General features: G+C 39.0%; 1 protein-coding gene across 6 annotated transcripts in view; it reads left to right on the top strand.

The window, feature by feature from the left end:
• The window catches only part of ELF1 (E74 like ETS transcription factor 1), a 183,517-nt gene that overhangs the window by 45,851 nt on the left and 115,217 nt on the right, over positions 1-22,449 (top strand). Inside the window, exon 1 of one of the 6 annotated variants that reach the window (XM_058276615.2) lies at positions 11,819-11,965. The exons of 4 other annotated variants lie outside the window; for them this stretch is intronic. The gene's annotated coding sequence lies outside the window, so the exon portion shown is untranslated. Of the gene's footprint in view, positions 1-11,818; positions 11,966-22,449 lie in introns of those variants that run through there. One more of the 6 variants, XM_058276608.2, reaches the window with a different exon arrangement.

The raw sequence follows: 22,449 nt of genomic DNA, 5'->3' as shown, positions 1-22,449 counted from the left end.
CAAATTATATCACCACCCAGAGTTATCAGAATATACACTGACAATCACGAAAATCATTACAACACACACTGAAACAATTACCACACACACACTGACATGGAACAAACAGATAAACACAAAAGCAGTCCTTTCTTTCTTTCTCTCTCTCTCTTTCGTTTATTACTTAAGGTAAAGCCATTCTAGCGTATAAACCTTTTTGTGCGCTTAAGCACTTTTTGTAAGAATCCTGGCAAAGCATACTTATCAGGTGAGGACTCAATCCTGATATAAGATGTAACCCAGCTCTTGGTCAACTGTTGTTCAGCTTCTTGACTTTAGATTTAGTATCAAAAATTCAGAGGGAGGGACTTCCTCACCTTCTCTACTTTTCTTTTTCTCTTCTTCATCTTCTGTTTGCAAAGTTTCCAAAACAGATTTAATAATCATCCAAGTGGACCAAATAGTAACAGGGAGTGGAACACTTTTTACATTTTCAAACTCTTCCTACTCTTTCCCAGTCTTCTAATTCTAAACTTCCTACTCCTGGGAACCATGAGCAATATTTTTCTATAATCCATAAAAGTTCTAAAATGCTGGCCTCGGCTCCTCTTGCCTTGAGGAGTTGTTTGAGGGGACAGACATATGTGCAGTATTTTGTTGAACTGTCTCCATTTCCCATCATAACCCTGCTAGAATACCTGAGAGTATCCTTACTCACCAAGGACATGGAAGGCCTTCTAAACCACTCGGGGCACTGTGCCATGACAGAAGAGCTTGAAGCTCTTCTTCCCCTCATGTCCATGTTTGGGTGCCAGTTGCTGAGACCAGCTCTGCAATAGGTCTGCACGACAGGAAGGCGATGCAGAACTGATGAAATAAAAGGACAGAAAGAAAGACACAAGAGAGGAAACAAAGATGAGACCCAGGGACTTCACAGCTTTTGAAACTGAGAGCCTCAACCCTAGTTTCCACATCATATTTATTTGTAAACTAACGAGCAGCTGGTTGCTATCAGAACTGCAACATCATCTACAACAACAGGAAGCAATGGCAACATCTACAATAACAGGAAACAACTAGAACATCTACAATAACAGGAAGCAACATCTATAATAAGGTAACATCTACAATAACAGTATGTAACTGCAGCATCTACAGTAAGAGCAAGCAACTGCAAAATTTACAATAACAGGAAGCAACGAATAGGTAAGCCAGTTTCCCACAACTCTGGCGGACTTCTGATTTTCAGTCTGTGCCAGCCAGTGGTACCTGCAGTTACCTGTATAGGCTGTTGCGGGGCTCCTCAGCAGAGGTGGGGCTGAAGCCTAGGCTAGGGCTGCAGGCTGATCTGTGTGAAAGAAACTGGTTCTTGCCGACACTGAGGTTTTTAGTCAGCACAGCTTCTCCTCTGGCTCAGGGTGGAGTCAGAATGGTGGCTACTGGTGTCTTTCTAACTTGGGCTGGTTCACACCCCAGCTATTCCCAGGATTATCTCTTAGCCAGTCAAGTCTACCAATCAGTAGCTGAAATCGGCAGCCAGCCGTCTCCTCTTCCCCTGTTTCTGGGAAATGGAACTTGCAATTCCAGCCACAGAACAACTCCTGGGGTGGCTCATGCCACCAGATTAGGATAATCACTGGCCTCCACAGCTTGGCTGGTAATTTCCCGGAGAGGCTGGTGCAGGTCCCTGCAGCTTCCTCTCTGCTGTAGGTAGCACAGGGGACTAGGCTAGAGCTGCAGTATGATTTGGATGGAAAGAAGCCAGTCCCCACCAGTACTGGGATTTTAAGTTTGCCCCACTTCCCCTTGTGCCAGGCATGGAGTTAAGATGGTGGCTCCTGGCCTCTTTCTTACTTGGACAGGCTCAAACTTGAGCTGTTCTCAGGATTATGCTTTAGCCCTCTGAATTTACTCATCAGTAGCTGAAATTGGTGCCCAACCATCTCTTCCTCCCCTGTTTTGGGGAAGTGGAGCTTTCAATTCCAGCTGCAGAACAGCTCCTGAAGTAGCTTGTGCCTCTGGTGGAGGATGGGCACTGGCCTCTGGGGCATGGAGTGCTCTACTTATGAGTCTTCTTTGCAGATGGTCAGTCTCCTTCTTCCATTCCTTCAAGGATGTTGCAGGATGGTCTTCTGGTCTCCTGGAGTCCCCAGACAGATGCTTCAGCTAACTCCAGAGAGCTCTGGGTATTTGCTAACTGCCCTGTAGCAGGAGCTGATGACTCTAGGAGCTCCTTACTCCACCGCTATCTTGCTGGTCCTCTGGAGTCATCTTTTTTATATAAATCTTGAGTGCTATGAATTTTTCTTTCAGCACTGCCTTTGCTGCCTCCCTTAAGCTTTGTTGTGTTTTCATTTTCATTTACCCTCAAGATATTTCCTAATTTTGCTTCTGATTTCCTGGTTAACACATTCGTTGTTTAAGAGTGTGTTGTTTAATTTCCACATATTTTTGAATTTTCCATTTCTCCCTCAGTATGATTTCTAGCTTCATACTGTTGTGCTTGGAGAATATACATTGTATGGTATTCAGTATTTTTGGGTTTATCGAGACTTGTTTTGTGACCCTACATATGGTTGTGACAGTTATGAATCCCCAAAAGAGATTATATTTGTAAACTTATCTATTCTTCTGGGTGTGATACCCTTTGATTATATTGGATTCATTTGCGGGGTCCTTGATTAAATTACCTGTTAAAATTAAGACTTTGAGTTCCTGCCCCTTTGGTGGGCCAGTATAAATGGATGCTCCTCAAGACACTAGAAGACAGTGAGCTTGTTACTTTTGATCTTGGGGCCCCAGGGAGAGATGAGCCATTTGCCTGATAGTTTGCAGCTGACCTTGGAAAGAGAACAGAACAGCCAAGACTGATACAGAAGACAGAAAGAAACTGAGCCCTGTGCCAGGAGAGAGAGGAAGCCCTGAGAAACAGCCCTATGCCAGTCTGCACCTGAGAAAGAGGAAGCCCAGAGAGGAAGGCTGAACCCTCGCAGAGATCAGCTACCATTTTGCTTCAACATTTGGCAACTGACTTTGGTAAGAAGTGGTATGCAGGAGAATGAGCACTGTGTGCTCGAGAAGAACGCGTGTTCTGTTTTTGTTGGGTGCAGTGATCTATATATGTGTTTGAGTTCTAGTTGATTTAGTGTATCATTCAAGTCTTGTACTTCCTTATTGATCTTCTGACCAAATGTTCTATCTTTTCTTGAGAGTGGTGTGTTAAAGTCCTCTACTTTCAATGTTAGAACTGTCACTTGCTCCCTTCAAATCTGTCAATATTTGTTTGTTAAGTACATATATATTTAAAATTGTTACATCTTCCTGTTGAATTGTTCCTTTTTTCAAAAGGCCATCTTAAACTGTTTTTGACTTAGTCAGTTTTATCTGATATTAGTACAGCCACCTCAGCTATCTTCTAGCAGTTACTTGCATTATATATATTTTTTCCATCCTTTCATATCAGTGTACTTGTGTATTGACTTTAAGTTGAGTCTCTTGCAGACACATATGGATCTTGCTTTTTTACCCATTCTGCCAATCATTCCCGTTTGACTGGTAAGGTTGGTTTTTTTATTTTATTATTTTTTTATTTTTATAAAAGCAGTTTTATTGAGATAGTAACACACTTTGCAGTCAATGCAAAATGTACAGCCAATGGCAGTCAGTATAATCACAGTTGTGCATTCATCACAATTTTAGAACATTTTCATTTCTCCAAAAAGAAAAACCCAATACCCTTAATACCCCCATTATTGACACTTAGCAATGGTGTGGTACTTTTGTAACAGTTGATACAAAACATTAAAATATTTCTCTTCTAGTTCATAGTTTGCATTAGGTGTATTTTTCCCCATATACCACCTATGGCAGTTTGAGATTATTTATGGATCCCCAAAAGAGAAAGATTATGTTTGTAAACTAATCCATCCCTCTGTGTGTGATCCCCATTGATTGTATTAAAGTCAGCTGAGATGCCTTTGATTAAATTACCTCTTAAGATTAGGGCTTTGATTCTATCAATAAGATGTGACTGAGTCTGAGTTCTGTCCCCTTGGTGGCCTATATAAATGGACACTAACTTAAAAAGACACATGAGGAGAGAGAGGGAGGTCTGATATGTTTGATTCTGGGGCCTCAAGGAGAAATGAGCCATTTCCCTGTTAGTTTGTAGCTGAAAAGAACAGAGCAGCTGAGCAGCTAAGAAGGCCTGGAAAGAAATAAGCCCTATGCCAGAGACTGATATGGGAAGCCCTGTGAGACCAGGCAGAGATCAGAGACCACCTTGTTTCAACAGGTGGCAACTAATTCTTTTGATTCTTGAGTTGGACTCTTTAGGGTCTTGAAACTGTAAGCTTCTACCCCAAATAAATAACCTTTATAAAAACCAACAGGGAAGTGGACTTGGCCCAATGGATAGGGCATCCATCTACCACATGGGAGGTCCGCGATTCAAACCCTGGGCCTCCTTGACCCTTATGGAGCTGGCCCATGTGCAGTGCTGATGCGCACAAGGAGTGCCGTGCCACGCAGGGGTGTCCCCCACATAGTGGAGCCCCATGCGCAAGGAGTGCGCTCGGTAAGGTGAGCCACCCAGTGCGAAAGAAAGTGCAGCCTGCCCAAGAATGGCACCATACACCTGGAGAGCTGACACAACAATATGATGCAACAAAAAGAAAACACAGATTCCTGGTGCCGCTGATAAGGATAGAAGTGGTCACAGAAGAACATGCAGCGAATGGACACAGAAAGCAGACAGCTGGGGGACGGGGGTGGGGAAGGGGAGAGAAATAAAAAAAACAAAACAAAACAAAAAACCAACAGATTTCTGGTACTTTGCATCAGTACCCCTTTGGCTGACTAATACACCACCCTATTATTAACACTTTGTCATAATGATGTACATTTATTCTAGTACATGAAAGAACATTCTTATATTTATACTAACAACCAAAGTTATCCTCCCCAAGAAGGTTCCCTGTATTCTAGAGTCCCAAGTTTTATTCTCTAGCCTTCTTTCTAAACTTCCCCTTTCAACCACAATCACACTCAGAATTCAGCGCTGTTAATTACATTCACAATAATATGCTGTCATCACCTATATCCCTTCCCAAACATTTATTATCAACCCAATTAAAAATTCTGCAAAAATTAAGCACTAGTTCCTCAGTCTCCACCCTTATTCTGTATCTTGGTAACCTATATTCTAGAACTTAATCCTATGCATTTGTTTATTATAATTAGTTTACAACAGTGAGATCATACAATATTTTTCCCTTTATGTCTGGCTTATTTCAATCAATGTAATGTCCTTAAGATTCATCCATGGTGTTGCATGTTTCAGGACTTTTTTCCTTTTTCCAGCTGAATAATATTCCATTGTATGTATATACTGTATTTTGTTTATCCATTCATCTACTGTATTTTGTTTATCCATTCATCTGATGAGGGACACGTGGGTTGTGTCCATCTTTTAGCAATTGTGAATAATACCTCTGTGAACATTGGTAGCAAATACCTGTTTTTGTCCCTGCTTTCAGCTCTTCTGGGTAAATACCTAGTAGTGGGATTGCCAGATCATATGGCAGGGCTATATTTAGCTTCCTGAAGAACTATCTTCCACAGCAGCTGCACCATTTTACATTGCCACCGACAGTGAATGAGTGTTTATATTTCTTCACATCCTCTCCAACACTTGTAATTTTCTATTTATTGAATAGATATCATTCTAGTAGGTATAAAATGATATCTCCTTGTGGTTTTGATTTGCATTTCCCTAATAGCTAGTGATGTTGAGCATCTTTTCATGTGCTTTTTAGCTATTTGTATTTCCTCTTTGGAAAAATGTTCTTTTGCCCATTTTTAAATTGGGTTGTTTTTTTTTAATTGATGAGTTGTTGGATTTCTTTATATATTCTGGATATTAAACCCTTATCAGATACGTGGTTTCAAAATATTTTCTCCTGTTGAGTATTTTACATTTTTACTTCTATGACATAGTCCTTTGAAGCACAGAGGTATTAATTTTGAGCAGGTCCCATTTATCTTATTTTTTCTTTTGTTTATCCTTTGGATGTAAATTGACTGGCAAGTTTAATCCATCTACATTTAAAGCTGTTACTGATAATATGGGGCTTTCTTTTGCTGTTTTGCTGTTTAGCCTTTGTAAGTCAAACCTTTTTTAATCTCTCACTTTTGTTAATGCTGACTTTTATTTTTAAATAAATAAAATATTTTTAATTTATTTTTTGTGTTGTATCATATTGAGTACTTTCTCATTTCTCTTTGGATATATTTCTCATCTATTTTCTTTGTGTTTTCCATGGGTTTAAAATTTAATATCCCAAAAATATAACTCTCTTCTTTGGTTTTGTACCACCTGAACTTCAGTAACATGCATGTTTACTTTTCCTAATTACCTGTTCCTCCACCATTTTTTTGGTATTTGTTACCACATATCTCTGTAGAGTGTATATCCAGAAACATAGTTTTATATTACTTTTTATGCATTTGCATTTTAGCACCTGTAGGAAATACGAAGTGATGTTTAAAAAAACAGTATACTTCAATCATACTGGCATTTATAATTATAAATGGTAATTTTACCATTTACTTATGTTGCTTTGAACCACTGTCTAGTATCATTTCTTTTTAGTCTGAAGAACTCCCCTTGGCATTTTTTGTAGGGCAGGTCTAATGGTGATGAACTCCCTTAGCTTTTGTTGATCTGAGAAATTCTTAACCTCTCCATCATTTTGAAAGTTTTTTACAGGATATAAAATTCATGGTTGGCAGTTATTTTCATTTAGCACTTAGTATTTCAACCCACTTATTTTCTTCTTGCCTGCATGGTTTCTGATTAGAAATCAGTACTCAATTTAATTGCGTATACACGCTCATACATAACGTATTGCTTTTTTTTTTTTTTTTTTTTGTAGGTTTCAGAACTCTCCTTGTCCTTTGTATTTAGTAGTACGATCAGTTCATGACAGGGTATATTTATTTGGTCTTTTCTGGGATTCTTGGTTGTACGTATTCACGTGTTTTGCTAAATTTGGGATGTTCTCTTATTATTTCTTTGACTATTCCTTCTGCCCCTTTCTTTCTCCTCCTTCTGGGACTCCTGTAATATGCACAGTGGTGAGCTTGGTGCTGTGCCATAGCTGTCTTAGTTTGTCTTTGCTTTTAATAGTTTTTTCTTTCTGCATCTCAGCCTGTCTCATTTCAAGTGTCTTGTCTTCAAGTTCACACATTCTTTCTTCTGCCAGTTCCAGTCTGCTCTTGAAACCCTCCTGGGTATTTTTCATTTTGGTTATTGTGGTCTTTAACTCCAATAGTTGTTTTTGGTTCTTTTTTAAAATTTCCATCTCTTTACTTAGACTTTAGTATCATATTGTTCATTCATTGTTTTCCTGATATCCTTTAGTTCTTTCTCTGTAGCTTTTTATTTTTTTAATTTTTAGGAGGTACTGGAGATTGAACCTAGGATCTTGTACAGGGAAAGCAGGTGATCAACCACTTGAGCTACACCTGCTCCCCTCTTTGAGCATTTTTAAGATCGATCCTTTAAAGGTTTCATTTGGTGTGTACATATTCTTGTCTTTTCATTGGTGTTTTCTGCATTTTTATCCTCTTCCTTTGGATGCGCCATCGTTTTCTGTTTCTTTGTCTTGAATGATTTTGTTGCACACTGTACATTTTAATATTTTAAAATGTTAACTCAGATTTATTCCATGAGATAATCTGTTTCTTGGTTTTGTAACTAATTTGTAATACACAGATTTTCTTGAGCATCAGCCCTCCTATCGGGAAGGTCTGCTCAAGGCGAATGCAGTGCTCAGGTTTTTTCTGTCTTTTTTGGCCTCTGTCTTGTTCTGGGATTTTTCTTGTTAGATGCTTGGAGTTCCCCTGTTTATAGAGATGTGGTTGTCCCCTCTGTTTCCTAGGAGACAGACCTCCCTCTCCTGTTTGAAGCAGTAGGACTTTGTCCTAGACTGTCAGCCTTTATAGCTTTTACACTCCTTTCCTTGTCGCAAGCTGCTTTTGCCTGGAGGGCAAATTCTGGGAGGAGGGCACAAGGGAGAGGACTTCTGCAGGTCAGTCTTTCCTAGCCAAAACCCACAAAGGGGATACAGGCTGGCTTCAAAGTGTCCTGGGGAGGGGATCAAGAATAGCACTAAGTTTCTCTGACAGCTCAACAATGAGCTTTCTTGGCCTGCCCAGCAAATGCAGCCCTTCAGCTAACTGTCTCCCACAATGCTGAGGAAGCGCTGCATCTTTAAATCTCCACTGCCACTGCCCTTGTCCAGGGAAGGTCGAAGCAACGGCTGCCTTCAGAGCTAGTCCCCCAGTGATCCGAATTTGCCAATCAAAAATTATGCTCAATGATTGGCCATGCCCATCCCTGTTCTTGAGGGAAAGGATTTTTATGTCCCTCTCTGTCAGCAGAAGCAAGGCATGGGCTGGACCCCAAGATGGCCTGCCACGGGAGTGGGAGATGTGTCGGCAGCCACTGTGTGGGGAGAGCTATTTGTTTTTTACTGTAATTTATCAGTCTCTTCCTCCCACTCTTCCCTGAATGCTGCACAGTGTTCCTCTGGTCTCCAGAGCATCAAAATAATTGTTCCTGCCTGTTTAATAGTTGTTTTGGTGGAAGGACTAAGTTCTGGAGCTCTGTACTCTGTCATCTTCCCCATAAGTCCCCTCCATATTGTATCTTAAATATATTTCAGTGTGTAGTAAAATCCTGATATACTACAATTTCTCTTCAATGGACCATTTTTAGCAAAGTTCATGTCTCTGAGTTTCTTATATGTATTGGGCCCTATCCAAGGTGATGGGAATCCAGTGGTTAGCAAAGTCAGACAAAGCTCTGTCCCCTTTTGCCTTTGGTATGGAAAACAGACACTTGGCCAGGAGATGTGTTCCCTATAGAAGGATCCTGGAAAACTTTGTGGAAGGGGGAAGGCGGCCTTGGTTTAACCAACTTTGTAAAAGATAAGAGAATGTAACTGTGTTTTACATTTAAACTCACATTTGGAAATTCTACAACATGCTCAGAATGTGGAATTACACTTTGAGAGGTGGTTACAACAGCAAAGTAAGTTCTGCCCTGTTGAGTGAGTTTTTCATAACAGTGAATCTCAGTCTTCCAAATTTCATATTTAAGTAGTGGGGAACATTGATTTCTCACAGTGGAATAGAACCAGGATCTGGTTCCTGTAGGAGGTAAAATAATGCTAATAGGTTTGTCCCTGGGCAAATGTATTATAATATCAACTCTGGAATCATCTCCTTTGGTACATCAAGCTATTTGCTTCTGTTGCAGAGGAGTCTCTTAGGTATATAGAAATGATATACATATTGGTGGCCAAAGTACTTCTTTTACATTACATTCCAAATATCTGTCATTATTAAGTAATGAGGTGCTTTATATAAGTGGATTTTCTTGATAGCACTGTCCTATTTTTGTTTGTTTGTTTTGAGGTACCAGGAGCTGGAGAGTGAACCTGGGACCTTGTTTTGGGAAGCTGGTGCTCAACCACTAAGCTCCATTGGCTTCCCTGAGTTAGTTTTTTTTTTTAAAGATTTATTATTTATTTATTTATTTATTTCCCTTTCCCTTCCCCTCCCCCCAGTTGTCTGCTCTCTGTCCATTCACTGTGGGTTCTTCTGTGTTCACTTGTATTCTTGTCAGTGGCACCGGGAATCTGTGTCTCTTTTGGTTGCATCAGCTTGCTGCGTCAGCTCTTCATGTGTGCAGCGCCACTCCTGGGCAGGCTGCGCTTTTTTCCCACTGGGTGGTTTTCCTTACGGGGCGTACTCCTTGCACGTGGGGCTCCCCTACAATGGGGGACACCCCTGTGTGGCACGGCACTCCTTGTGTGTATCAGCACTGTGTGTGAGCCAGCCCATCACACGGGTCAGGAGGCCCTGGGTTTGTTCCCTGGACCTCCCATGTGGTAGGCGGATGCTCTATCCATTGAGCCAAATCTGCTTCCCTGAGTTAGTTTTTTCATTTGTTTTGCTTGTGTTTTTTCAAGAGGAATGAGGAACTGAACCTGGGATGTCCCATGTGGCAGGTGGGTTTTCAACCAGTTGAGCCACATTTGCTCCCCCTATTTTCCTTTTACGTATCAATACTTAATAAAAAATTTTTACATACTTGGTGTTATTCACTTTGCCTTTTAAAAACCTTTATCATGATAATGCTGACTTCCAGGCATTTACTGATGATGATATACTTAAGAAATATGTAGACCTAACAGAATAGCTTTAGAGCCTAGTACTTTTAAGGTTTGGTTATATATATTTGTAGTTTTATAGGTTTCATTGTTGTTGGTCGTCTCTCACTATCAGTTGTCACATGTTTGTTCTGACATCATCTTTTCACTATTGTCCTCTTTTACTCCTTATAATTTCAATTTTTGTTACTTAAGATAATCAAGTTTCAGCTCTGGGCAGGGCTTGTGAGACTTGCCAGTGAAAAACTCAGGTTCCAAATTGTTGTAAATGAGCTAGATTAAGCTAATATGCCCTTTTTAAAAAACTTTCATCATGGTAACATATATGCAACATAACATTTCCTGTTCTAATCACCTTGAATTATACAATTCAGTGGTGTTGATTACATTCACAATGTTGTGCTACCATTACTAAGAATGACATTTCACACAAGAAAAAGTGATATATTTTCCTTTTTGGCATAAATTTTTGTTAATAATTTGTTGAACAGTGAAGATTATTTCAATAAAAAGCTAAGCAAACCAAGAAGCTTTCAGCAGAATGGAATAGGCACCTACTGTTCAAAACCATTATTTTGTAGAAGTTATAAAGTTCCTTTTGAAGTCAGTGATATTTTTCTTGTCTCAACTATGCCATTTGTAAGGCAGAATAATTATTTCCAAGTAATTATCTAAATAAATTTACTCTTTGTAGGATATTAGCATGAAGGCCATCTAGTTAGTTGCACTTCATCACATAGGAAGACACTTTGGAAATGCTAAATGCTTTTAAGCCATTTCAGTCCATTTGAACTCTTGGAATAAATTAATGGATATTCACTGGGGCCAAGGTAAGTAGTTGTAAAATTTCTACTGCTTGGGCACTTAGAGAAAGAAAGAGAAAGAAAACTCCGACCACCACTAGGAAGTAATAAGTTATAAACCATGATGATATTGGTAATTTGATTAAAATGGGGTTTTATGAAGCTTGAAGTCCTACTTAAAATCCTTTTGCTGTATTGGACTTTAAGGTCCTTTCTAACCCTGAGGTTATTTACATTCTAAACACCAGATTATTTCAGATTTGTTTTTCTATTGGACTTTGAATTTTCTAGTGGATTTTATCTGTTTTGTCAATTTATAAATCTACCCTTGATACTGCAGTTTGCCAGCTTTTCCGGATTACCTCGTAATATACTGCCTTTCATAAAAGGGTTAATAAGTAGCCAGTTTAGACTAACCAGTCTATTGTTACACTAAGAGACAGAAAGGTTACTTGGTGTCTCCCCTACCAGTCTCTCTCTCTCTTTTTTTGTCATAGTTTTATTTACCTGGTATATTTAAATTGTTTTTAAAATTAGAGTTTTTTTTTTTTTTTTTTTTTAACAACAATTTTCAGTTTTGCTTCCTTGTGGATTCTGATTCCATTTTATTTATAATTTTACACTTTGGCAATTTACATGAGATGAGTAATGGTTTTCAGAGGTAAGTCTTTCTCCTTGGCTTACTTCCCTGCTTCCCTATACCTTGCCACCGTTTTTACCTGCAGATTTGCATGTTTGACCTAGCAGAATAATTGGGTCCACAGCAACATGGGCGTGCCTCCCTTAGAAACACTTAGTTTCATGTATGACTCATAAGCTGAAGCACAGACACCACTTCCCCAATCTACAGGAGCCATTTTAACAGCACAAAACTTGCCGGTTTGTTTTTTTTAATTTTCAAGCCTAAAGGATGATTTCTAAAGAGAAAGAGAATATTTAAAGGTAATTTGCTATGATTTTGTCTGTTTGCATCTGGCTGGTTCCTGAGCTGATAAACGGAGGGTGGTTCTTACCTGTCGAAGAACATGGCTGAATGTGTTCTTTAACTCTGATAAAATGTGTGTAGTCAGTCACATGCCTGCTTGCATTTAACTACTAGGAGGAAACAAAGCATTTGGTTTCTGGAAAGTTTTAGGTTTTCTTGGTAAGGCATTTTTTTGTGCTTTGTGATTTTTCCCCCCTGTTTTCCCTGTGTGACTTAGAATAAAGGAGTTTTATTTTTTTATGTACTACGAAGCAAATGAGGTCGAATTTTAATAAGAAAACATCTAGTTGTATCTATAGGGGTGCCAGGAAGTTTCAATTAAGTAAACTGTACCATGCACATGTGATACGGGTATTTAAAAAAAAAAATTCAGGGCCATTAGATTTATTTTGGGATTTTAGTTAAGAATGAAGTTTTAGGGCAACTCAGTAATAGATATTGCTCTTTGATTTTTTTTTTTTTTTAGATTAATGAAATTATGCTAAACACTTAATTTTGGAAACTAAGATGTTTAAAATGAACAGTCATTTAAATAACAAGTAAAAGTGGATATTAAAGAGGAAAAAAGACTGGAATGATTCATTCACTATTAAAAATAAAAGTTTTCTAATTCATACTGAAAACTTGTTCTGAGAACAACTTAGAGGCATAACTTTTTCCTAATGTAGTATTTCAATTTTTTGTAAAGAGTATTGGCCTTCCACCTATACTACTGTTCTTAAAGTTTGCTTGGTTTGACTATAAAAATTAAAACCCTTTGTAAGTGAAAAGATTGCCCAATCTTTTCCTGAAATATTTGTCTTCACTGAAATTGTGAGAGTCTGGCAAGTATACATACATTCTACTGTGCTTTGAAGTTCTAGGTTGAGAAGCTGGGTGCATGCAGTATTTTACTTCTGAGACTTTATGACAATGAAATTTGAATGTTGAATGATAAGAAATAAAGTTTTTGTAACTACAACTTGCTAAGTCATTATTGTTACCTATGATATCTAGCTAGTTCTTTGGGAATTTACTGTTAACTTTCTGAGTGCTTGAAGGTCTGTCATACGAAAGGGAAGGTAGAACGTCAGTTATTATTTCTTACTCTCTAGAAAGGATTGTTGATATGAACAAATCTGAATTTTGTAATAATATGAGAATGACACAGCAGACATTTACCAATTCAATTGAGCAGTTTGCTATCACCTTTGCATATTGCTAGTTCATATTGCTAGTTCAGTCAGCCTTTCAAAGAGCAAAGGCTGTATTTATTTCTAGTCTGGGCTGTGAAAAATCTAATGAAAGCTTCCCCTCCTGGCCCTTTTTTTTTTTTTTTAATGAAGTTTTTAAAGGACAGTGACCCACAAGAAAAAAAATCAAGGAGCACACAAGTAAGCAACACAATTTAGATTTTATTTATTAATGGGAAGTAGAAGAATTTAGTTTCACAAAATTAAGCAGCTGGTAAATCTCAATAAAATACTGGTCATATTTCGGTTTCTTACATGAAGAAGACTGAGGCAGGGCTTCAAGAAGGGAGGAGAAAAAAGCAAGGAAGCAACAGAGGCTCACTCTTTCCTCTTTTCCTTTCTGAAGTATGAATATAAGTTTAAACTGAGTCCTTAAAATTAAACTCCAAGAATTACCAATTTAGAGTACTTTAGTGCTGAAAGAGATTGAAGATCATCCATCTGCCTCACTTTTATACGTAAAACAGCAGTGGCCCAAAGCAGTGCTGTGACTTGCTTGAGGTAATACAGGTCTTCAAGCTTGGAACTGCTCAATCTAGTCCACACCAAGTGAAATGGTCTATATTTCCTTAAGAGTAAATAAAACCTTAACTTGCTTGGTGATAATTTAGTGATAAGGTACAAACAATGATTTTGAAAATGTGTTAATGCTTAGTTTCCTTTTTCATCGGAGAGAAGATGTTGCATATGTTTAATTTCTACATCTATTTTTCACTATTAGGATTTTTTGATAGTTGACATTGCCAGGGAAGGTGGAAATAGAATTGGGAATTTAATTTGAATACTTTTAAATACAAATACAGGCTTCTATTTCTACTTAAAGTTTTCCTCGTAATTCTTTTAGGAGAGTAGATACTGTTTGATGTGATAACCTTCTTCTATCAAAAGTGTGTGTTTGTGTGTATATAACTTTGCATATGAATTTGCAAAATCTAGGCGTCTCTAAATTTGACATTATACTTATTTTGAATTTGACCTTCCCATAGTTAACTTTTTCATATGTTTTATGGGGGTGGTGGAAATTTACCTTAGGTCTACCTGTTGTTCTTTAGGTCTGGACATTTAGATTTCTTTTTATTACCGTGCGTGTAACTTTGAATCTCATAAATTTCTGAGACTCTTAACCCAATTCGATATCAGATTCTCCACTGGATGGTGGTTCATCATTGTCCTAAGCAATAAATAGGGAACTTAAGGCAAAAAACATGAACTCTATCACAAATTTAGATTATTATTGGGAAAACAGGGTGTGGTAACAGATGAAATAAGAATAGTGCCAAAACCCTGACTAAATTCTGGTTCCAACTTTGCCTAAAGAAGAGAGATTACTGAGGCTTAAAATATTCAGAAAAATTTATAGATCTTGAAGGAGTTGTGAGTATTGAAGAAAACGTAGCTGTCTAGGTTGAGAAGAGTGTCTTCACCAATAATAATAAGAATATAAGGTCTTTGAGGTCAGAGACGGCTTATTTTATTTCTCTTTTTCTATATTTGACAAAAGTACCAGGCACATATGATTAGGCAGATATTTACTGCATTATATATATATTTTAAGAATGAATAATATTTGGGAATTTATTCATTTAGGTATTCAAAGTTATAAAATTTCCTGTAAATTGTGTCATTAAAAAATGAACATACAGCTATTAAAAATGGAAGTGAGGGAAGCAGATATGGCTCAACTGATAGAGTGTCTGGTGCCTACCATATAGGAGGTCAAAGGTTCGCTATCCAGGGCCTCCTGGCCCGTGTGGTGAGCTGGCTCATGTGCAGTGCCGCTCCATGCAAGGAGTACCCTGCCATGCAGGGGTGCCCCTGCGTAGGAGTGCCCCACGCGCAAGGAGTGTGCCTCGTAAGGAGAGCCACCTTGGCCAAAAAAGTGCAGCCTGCCCAGGAGTGGTGCCACATACACGGAGAGCTGACGCAGCAAGATGATGCAACAAAAAGAGACACAGATTCCCAGCGCTGCCTGACAAGAATGTGAATGGACACAGAGCAGACAGCAGGGGGTGGGGGTGGGGGGGGGAGAGGAAGGGGGATAAATAAAAATAAATCTTTAAAAAAGAATGGAAGAATGGAAGTGAAAAATTGTTTAATCGTTCTAGAGGACTCAAATACAGTATATGAATTGGTGTCCTTGTGTCTGAAAGCAGTCATACCATCTGCATCTTAATTTTAATATTCATTATGAATTTATTAATTAAAAAACTGAGCTTTAATCAAAGTTGTTTTCAAATGTTGTCATAATGTCACATTGAAGATTCATATCAATGGTGCCAGCCATTGCTTCTCTCCTCCACTCTAGTTCTCTTTCCCTTGCTAAATTCTGATCTTTGAGAAACCGGAGTTTGCATTTATCTTGAACTTCCAGAGACTGCTGGTGTTCTTTCCACTCTTCTCCATTATATTCTTGGCTGTTCTTCTGTGACAGAGTCAGCTAGGCAGGTCCTGCTAAGATTAGTGGTGGCAAATCTTTAAAGGGCATGTGGTCCTCAGCTTACTTTTCTCTAGTGTCTGCACTTTGTAATCTTTCAAAGAAAAATTTAGCACTAACCTGCTGACCTGGTAGCAGCCCTTTAAAGTAGTAATTTTCAACCTTTGGTGTATTAAAGAGTCACCTTTCTTCACCCCAGAAGTTCTGGTTCATTAGACTATGGGTATTTAGGAGTCAGCATTTTTAAGAAGCACCCTAAGTGATTATGATGCAGGTACCAGTGGATCACACTTTGAGATGTAGTACTTGTACAGATTTAAATGCTTTGAAAACTGATTACTCAGTTATTTAGCATTTTAATATTTGCATTTTTAAGCTATAATGATATTTTTCAGTTTAAAGATTTAATTCTCCCCACCCCCTCCTTGTTTGTGTTTGCTGTGTCTGCTTGTTGTGTGCTGGCCTTCTTTTCAGGTAGCACCAGAAACCGAACCTGGGACTCCGATGTGGGAGGGAGGTGCCTAATTGCCTGAGCCACCTTCGCTTCCTGCTTTGTTGGGTCTCTCATTATGTTTTCCTTGTATTTCTTGTAGCATCATCTTGTTGCATCAGCTTGCCACATCTACTTGTCATGTAGCTCACTGTCTTGCTTGTCTTCTTTAGGAGGCACTGGGCACTGACCCTGGGACCTCCCATGTGGTAGACTGGAGCTCAATTGGCTTCTTTTTTTTTTTTTTGAGGTACTAGGGCTGGGGATTGAACCCGGGATCTTGTATGTGGGAAGCCGGCACTCAAACCACTGAGCCACATTGACTCCCCTCAATTGCTTGAGCTACATCTACTTCCCAATAATGATATTTTGAAGCCCACAGCCCTCCAGTAAGGGAAGTGACTGGAGTAGTTTGTTATCAGTGTTAGACCCTCTTTAGCCTTCCTTCTCCATCACAGTATTCCTTTTTCTCTTCCATTTTTTGCTGTGCTTTTTAATCTTTCAACTTTGTGACTCTCCCTCTCCCTCTTCCCTTTATACCAGTTCTGCCTTTCCTCCTTCCACTCCCCAACCCACTGCCATATTGACTGTGATATATAATTAAACTAATTATTTTTGTTTTTCAAATATAGTTAGTCTTATTATGTATCACTCAGTGAACTGTCACTCTCCCATTGATTTTTTTTTTTTTAAGATTTATTTATTTCTCTGCCCCCCCCACCCCCCGCCCCGGTTGTCTGTGTCTATTTTGCTGCGTCGTCTTTGTCCGCTTCTGTTGTTGTCAGCGGCATGGGAATATGTGTTTCTTTTTGTTGCGTCATCTTATTGTGTCAGTTCTCTGTGTGTGTGGTGCCATTCCTGGGCAGGCTGCACTTCTTTGGTGCTGGGTGGCTCTCCTTACGGGGTGCACTCCTTGTGCATGGGGCTCCCCTACGCGGGGGACACCCCTGCGTGGCCCGGCACTCCTTGCGCGCATCAGCCCTGCACGTGGGCCAGCTCCACACGGGTCAAGGAGGCCCGGGGTTTGAACCGCGGACCTCCCATGTGGTAGACGGAGGCTCTAACCACTGGGCCAAGTCCGCCACCTCTCCCAGTGTTTTTATTTCCATTTGATGCTTCATGGATTCCTTTCCATCTCCCCCCACCTTCCCCCTCCCCTCCCCGAGCTATGGGAAAAATATTCCTCCTCTTGATTTAGGGTAGCATATACAGTCTTTGGAAAACCCTTTCAGGAAAATACTATTATTCTTTGTAATGTCTGAGTCTGGGAGAGAGTTTTATATATATATTTAACATGTGATGCTTAGATATGATTTTTGTAGTTTCTTTAGACATTTAACTGCATCACTGGTTGCATATTTATAGGCTTTTTGCCTAACATTATATTTCATCTAATGGGACATAGCTAGGTGTTTACTGACTCTTGTATGAATGGTAGAGTCCCATCAGCTAAATTGCCTGAAAATTATCATTGCTCCCATCAGTTGGTCAGAATATTTTGCTGTAATTAAATTAATTACATCCTTGAGTCAACTCAAGTGATTAGAGGGATTTTCAACACTTAAGCAATCTCTTTCTTGTATAAATATGGAAAATCTACTAAAGAGGGAGGGTTTTTCTGTTATCTCTGTCTTGGTGTCCTGTCAGATGCACTGTATACTTATAGTAAAAATAGCTTTGTTGACCTATACTACAAATGTCTTTTATAGTTAAAGTTCTAGGTATTCCATATTTGATAGAAAAGCAACTGTGTGCTGTTTGTTGGCAGAGAGGGAAATTATGGAGCTGAATTTTGTACAAATTTCTATGCAAAAACATTTTGATTGCTTCTCTCATTTGTAAATAACCTGAATTAACACCGTCCTCATCATCAGAAAACTTTTCCTAAACTTCTCTTTTTACATTCTCTTTCTTCCATAGGAATTCAGAACTCCTATTTCATTTATTTCATTTATACATTGACCACTCACATATCTACTACCTACTTTCAACAATAAACATTTTACTACACTTAACTTTATTAATTAGGTTGGTGCAAAATGAATTGCGGTTTTGGACCGTGAATTTTATATCATTATAACTAGGCTCAAACACATCTTTCTTAATCAAAATAGGAATCATTACATTCAACACATTTTTGTCAATGAGAAATAAGTTTGTTCATTCCTTTTTTTTGTCTTTATTTTTTTAATATTACATTAAAAAAATATGAGGTCCCCATATACCCCCCACCCCTCTCACTCCTCTCCTCCCCCCATAGCAGTACCATAAAAATCCATGCTTCAGGATTCGACGAACTCTTGGAAAGCATTTTCTGCACTGTGGAAGTGTTTTCCCTACAAAAAGTTGTCAAGATGCTTGAAGAAGTGGTAGTTGATTGGTGACTATGGTGGAAGAGGCAAAACTTCATAGCCCAATTTGTTCAATTCTTGAAGTGTTGGTTGTGTGATGTGTGTTTGGGCACTGATGTGGAGAAGAATTGGGCTTTTCCTGTTGACCAGTGCCAGCTGCAAGCATTGCAGTTTTTGGTGCATCTCATCAATTTGCTGCGCATACTTCTCAGATGTAATGGTTTTGTCGGGATTCAGAAAGCTGTAGTGGATCAGATCGGCAACAGACCACCAAAGAGTGACCATGATCTTTTTGGGTGCACATTTGGCTTTGGGAAGTGCTTTGGAGCTTCTTGTTGGTTCAGCCACTGAGCTGGTTATTGCCGGTTGTCATATAAAATCCATTTTTCATTGCATGTCACAATCTGATCAAGGAATGGTTCATTGTTGTTGCATAGATAAGAGAAGATGACACTTCAAAACGACAATTTTTTAAATTTTCGGTCGGCTCATGAGGCACTTACTGAGCTTTTTCACCTTTTCAGTTTGTTTCAAATGTCAAATGACCATAGAATGGTCGATGTTGAGTTCTTCAGCAACTTCTCCTGTAGTTTAAGAGGTTCAGCTGTGATGACTGCTCTCAGTTGGTTGTTGTCAACTTCTGATGGCCGGCCACTACACTCCTCCTCTTCAAAGCTCTCATCTCCTTTGCAAAACTTCGTGAACCACCACTGCACTGTATGTTTGTTAGCAGTTCCTGGGCCAGTGCATTGATGTTGCGAGTTGTCTCTGCTGCTTTATGACCCATTTTGAACTCAAATAAGAAAATTGCTCAAATTTGCTTTTTTGTCTAACATCATTTACACAGTCTAAAATAAATATAAAATAAACAAGTAATAAGCCATTAGCAAGAAAACATAAAGTGAGAAATGCACATTAAAATGATGTATAACATAACCACATTTATTTAAGAATGTTTGCCAGTATCAAATGGCAAATTTCAACAATGCAAAACTGCAATTCCTTTTGCACCAACCTAATACATACCTATCCATCTATCCATTCTCAGTCCATTATATTTTTTTAATGTGGTAAAATACATATAAAGTTTATCATTTTAATTCATTTAAAGTATACAGTTCAGAGACATTTAGTATATTCACAATATTGTGCAACTATTACTACTTTCTAGTCTTAGAACATTTTCCAAAGCATTTTCTCCACACCCAAACAAAAGTTCATACTCCTTAAGTAGTCGCCTCCCCATTCCCCTGCCCCCCCCAGCCCCTGACAACTACTAATGTGCTTTCTGTCTTTATGAATTTCCCTATTCTGTAGACTTCAAATAAATCTGCCTATACAATATGTGGCCCTTTGGTGTCTGACCTTTTTCATGTAGCATAATGTTTTAAAGGTTCATCCATGTTTTGGCATGTTTCAGTACTTTACTCTTTTTTATGGCTGAATAATATTCCATTGTATTGTATACCACATTTTGTTTATCCATTCATCAGTTGATAGGTGATGGACTTTGGGATTTTTTTTTTTTTTTTTTTTTTTTGAGGTATGGTTAATAGTATTGCAGTGAACATTTGTGCAAGTCTTTGTTTGGGAACCTATTTTCAGTTCTTTTGGTTATATACCTAGAAACGGAACTGCTGGGTCAAATGATGTTTTTATGCTTAACTTACTGAGGTGCCACCAAATGGTTTTCCACAGCACCTACATCATTTTCTTTCTTTCTTTCTTATTTTTTTAAAGATTTATTTTACCTACTTATCTCCTCCTCCCCCCCTTCTTTGCACTCACTGTCTGCTCTCTGTGTCTGTTTGCTGTGTGCTGTCTGTGTCTGCTTGTCTTCTTTTTAGGAGGCACTGGGAACCAAACCTGGGACCTCCCCTGTGGAAGAAAGGCACTCAATTACTTGAGCCACCTCCACTCCCTCTTTGTTATGTCTCTCATTGTCTTTCCTCTTTGTGTCTCCTTGTTGTGTCATCTTGTTGCACCATCTCACCACACCTGCCCATTGTGCCAGCTAACTGTCTTGCTTATCTTCCCCAAGAGGCACTGGGAACTGAATCCAGGACCTCCCATGTGGTACGTGGGAGCTCATTTGCTTGAGCCACATCTACTTCCCTCATTTTACATTTCTACCAGCAATGTATGAGGGTTCCAGTTTCTTTACTTCCTTGCTAAAAGTTAATTTCCTTTTTAAAAAATTATAGGCCTTTAGCAGGTGGGAAGGAGTATATCATGGAGGTTTTGATTTACATTTCCCTAATGGCTAATGATGTTGAACATCTTTTCACCTGCTCTTTGTCCATTTCTATATCTTCTTTGAAGAAATGTCTATTCAAGTCCTTCCCATTTTTAAATTGTTGTGAGAGTTCTTTATATATTTTAGGTGCTAAACCATTATCAGATATATGATACACAAATATTTTCTCTCATTCTATGGTTTATCTTTTTACTCTCGATATAGTATCCTTTGCATATCTAAGAAACCATTGCTGTATCCTTTTTTTAAAAAGATTTATTCTATTTATTTCTCTCCCCTTCCTCCCTGCCCCAGTTGTCTGTTCTCTGTGTCCATTTGCTGTGTGTTGTTCTTTTTGTCTGCTTCTGTTGTCAGCGGCACAGGAATCTCTTGTTTCTTTTTTTTTTGTTGCTATTTGTTGCATCATCTTAGTGCATCAGCTCTCTGTGTGTGCGGCGCCATTCTTGGGCAGACTCCTCTTTCTTTTGTGCTAGGTGGCTCTCCTTAAGGGGCACACTCCTTGCGTGTGGGGCTCCCCTACGCAGGGGGGCACCCCTGCGTGGCATGGCACTCCTTGCACATATCAGCACTGCGCGTGGGCCAGCTCCACACGGGTCAAGGAGGCCTGGGGTTTGAACCGCGGACCTCCCATGTGGTAGATGGATGCCCTATCCACTGGGCCAAGTCTGCTTCCCACCATTGCTATTTCTAAGGTCATAAAGATTTTCTCTGATATCATCTTCTAATAGTTTTGGCTCTCATATTTGGGTCATGGATCCATTTTGAGATAATTTTTGTGTATGGTATGAGGCAAAGGTCAAATTTCATTCTTCTACATGTTGATATTCAGTTGTTCCAGCACCATTTGTTTAAGAGACTGTTCTTTCCTATTAAATGGACTTGGACTTTTAAAAAAAATTGACTGGGGAGCAGATGGGGTTCAAGCAATTGGGCGCCCATCTACCACATGGGAAGTCCAGGGTTCAGTTCTGATGCCTCCTGAAGAAGACAAGCAAGACAGCGAACTGATTCCATGGGCTGATGCAGCGAGCTGATGTAAGAAGATGATGCAGTGAAGAGACACAAAGAAGAAAATACAATTACAGACAAAACAAGCAGGGTGCAGAGGTGGCTCAAGCAATTAGGCACCTCCCTCCCACATGGGAGGTCCTGGATTCAGTTTGCAGTGCCTCCTGAAAAAAAAAAAAAAAGACAAACACACAGTGAATGGACCCAGAAAACAGTGAGTACACACAATGATGGGGGAGGGGAGAAATAAATAAAATAAATCTTCAAAAAAAAATTGACCAAAAAAATTAATTGATCCTAGATAGTTGTATGGGTTTATTTTTAATCTCTCAGTTCCAATGCCTTTGGTCTGTGTGTCTATCTAATACCATGGTGTTTTGAGTCCTGTAGCTTTGCAGTACGTTTAGAAATCACTAAGTGTGAGTCTTCCAACTTTGTTTTTTTTTTCACCTGATTTTGTTTGAGCACTTTGTGTTCCTTTGCAATTACAAAGGAATTTTGGATCAGCTTGACAAATTCTGCAAAAAAGGCCATTGGAATTTTATAGGGATTTCACTGAGTTTGTAGATCACTTTGGAGAATATTGCCATCTTAACAATATTGTGTTCCAGCCAGTGAACATGTGGGAATATCTTTCCATTCATTTGGGTCTTTATTTTCTACCAGCCG

Source organism: Dasypus novemcinctus, chromosome 15 (genome assembly GCF_030445035.2).
Source record: "Dasypus novemcinctus isolate mDasNov1 chromosome 15, mDasNov1.1.hap2, whole genome shotgun sequence".
In the NCBI taxonomy this organism is placed as follows: Eukaryota; Metazoa; Chordata; class Mammalia; order Cingulata; family Dasypodidae; genus Dasypus; species Dasypus novemcinctus.
This window is presented reverse-complemented; position numbering and strand designations above follow the sequence as displayed.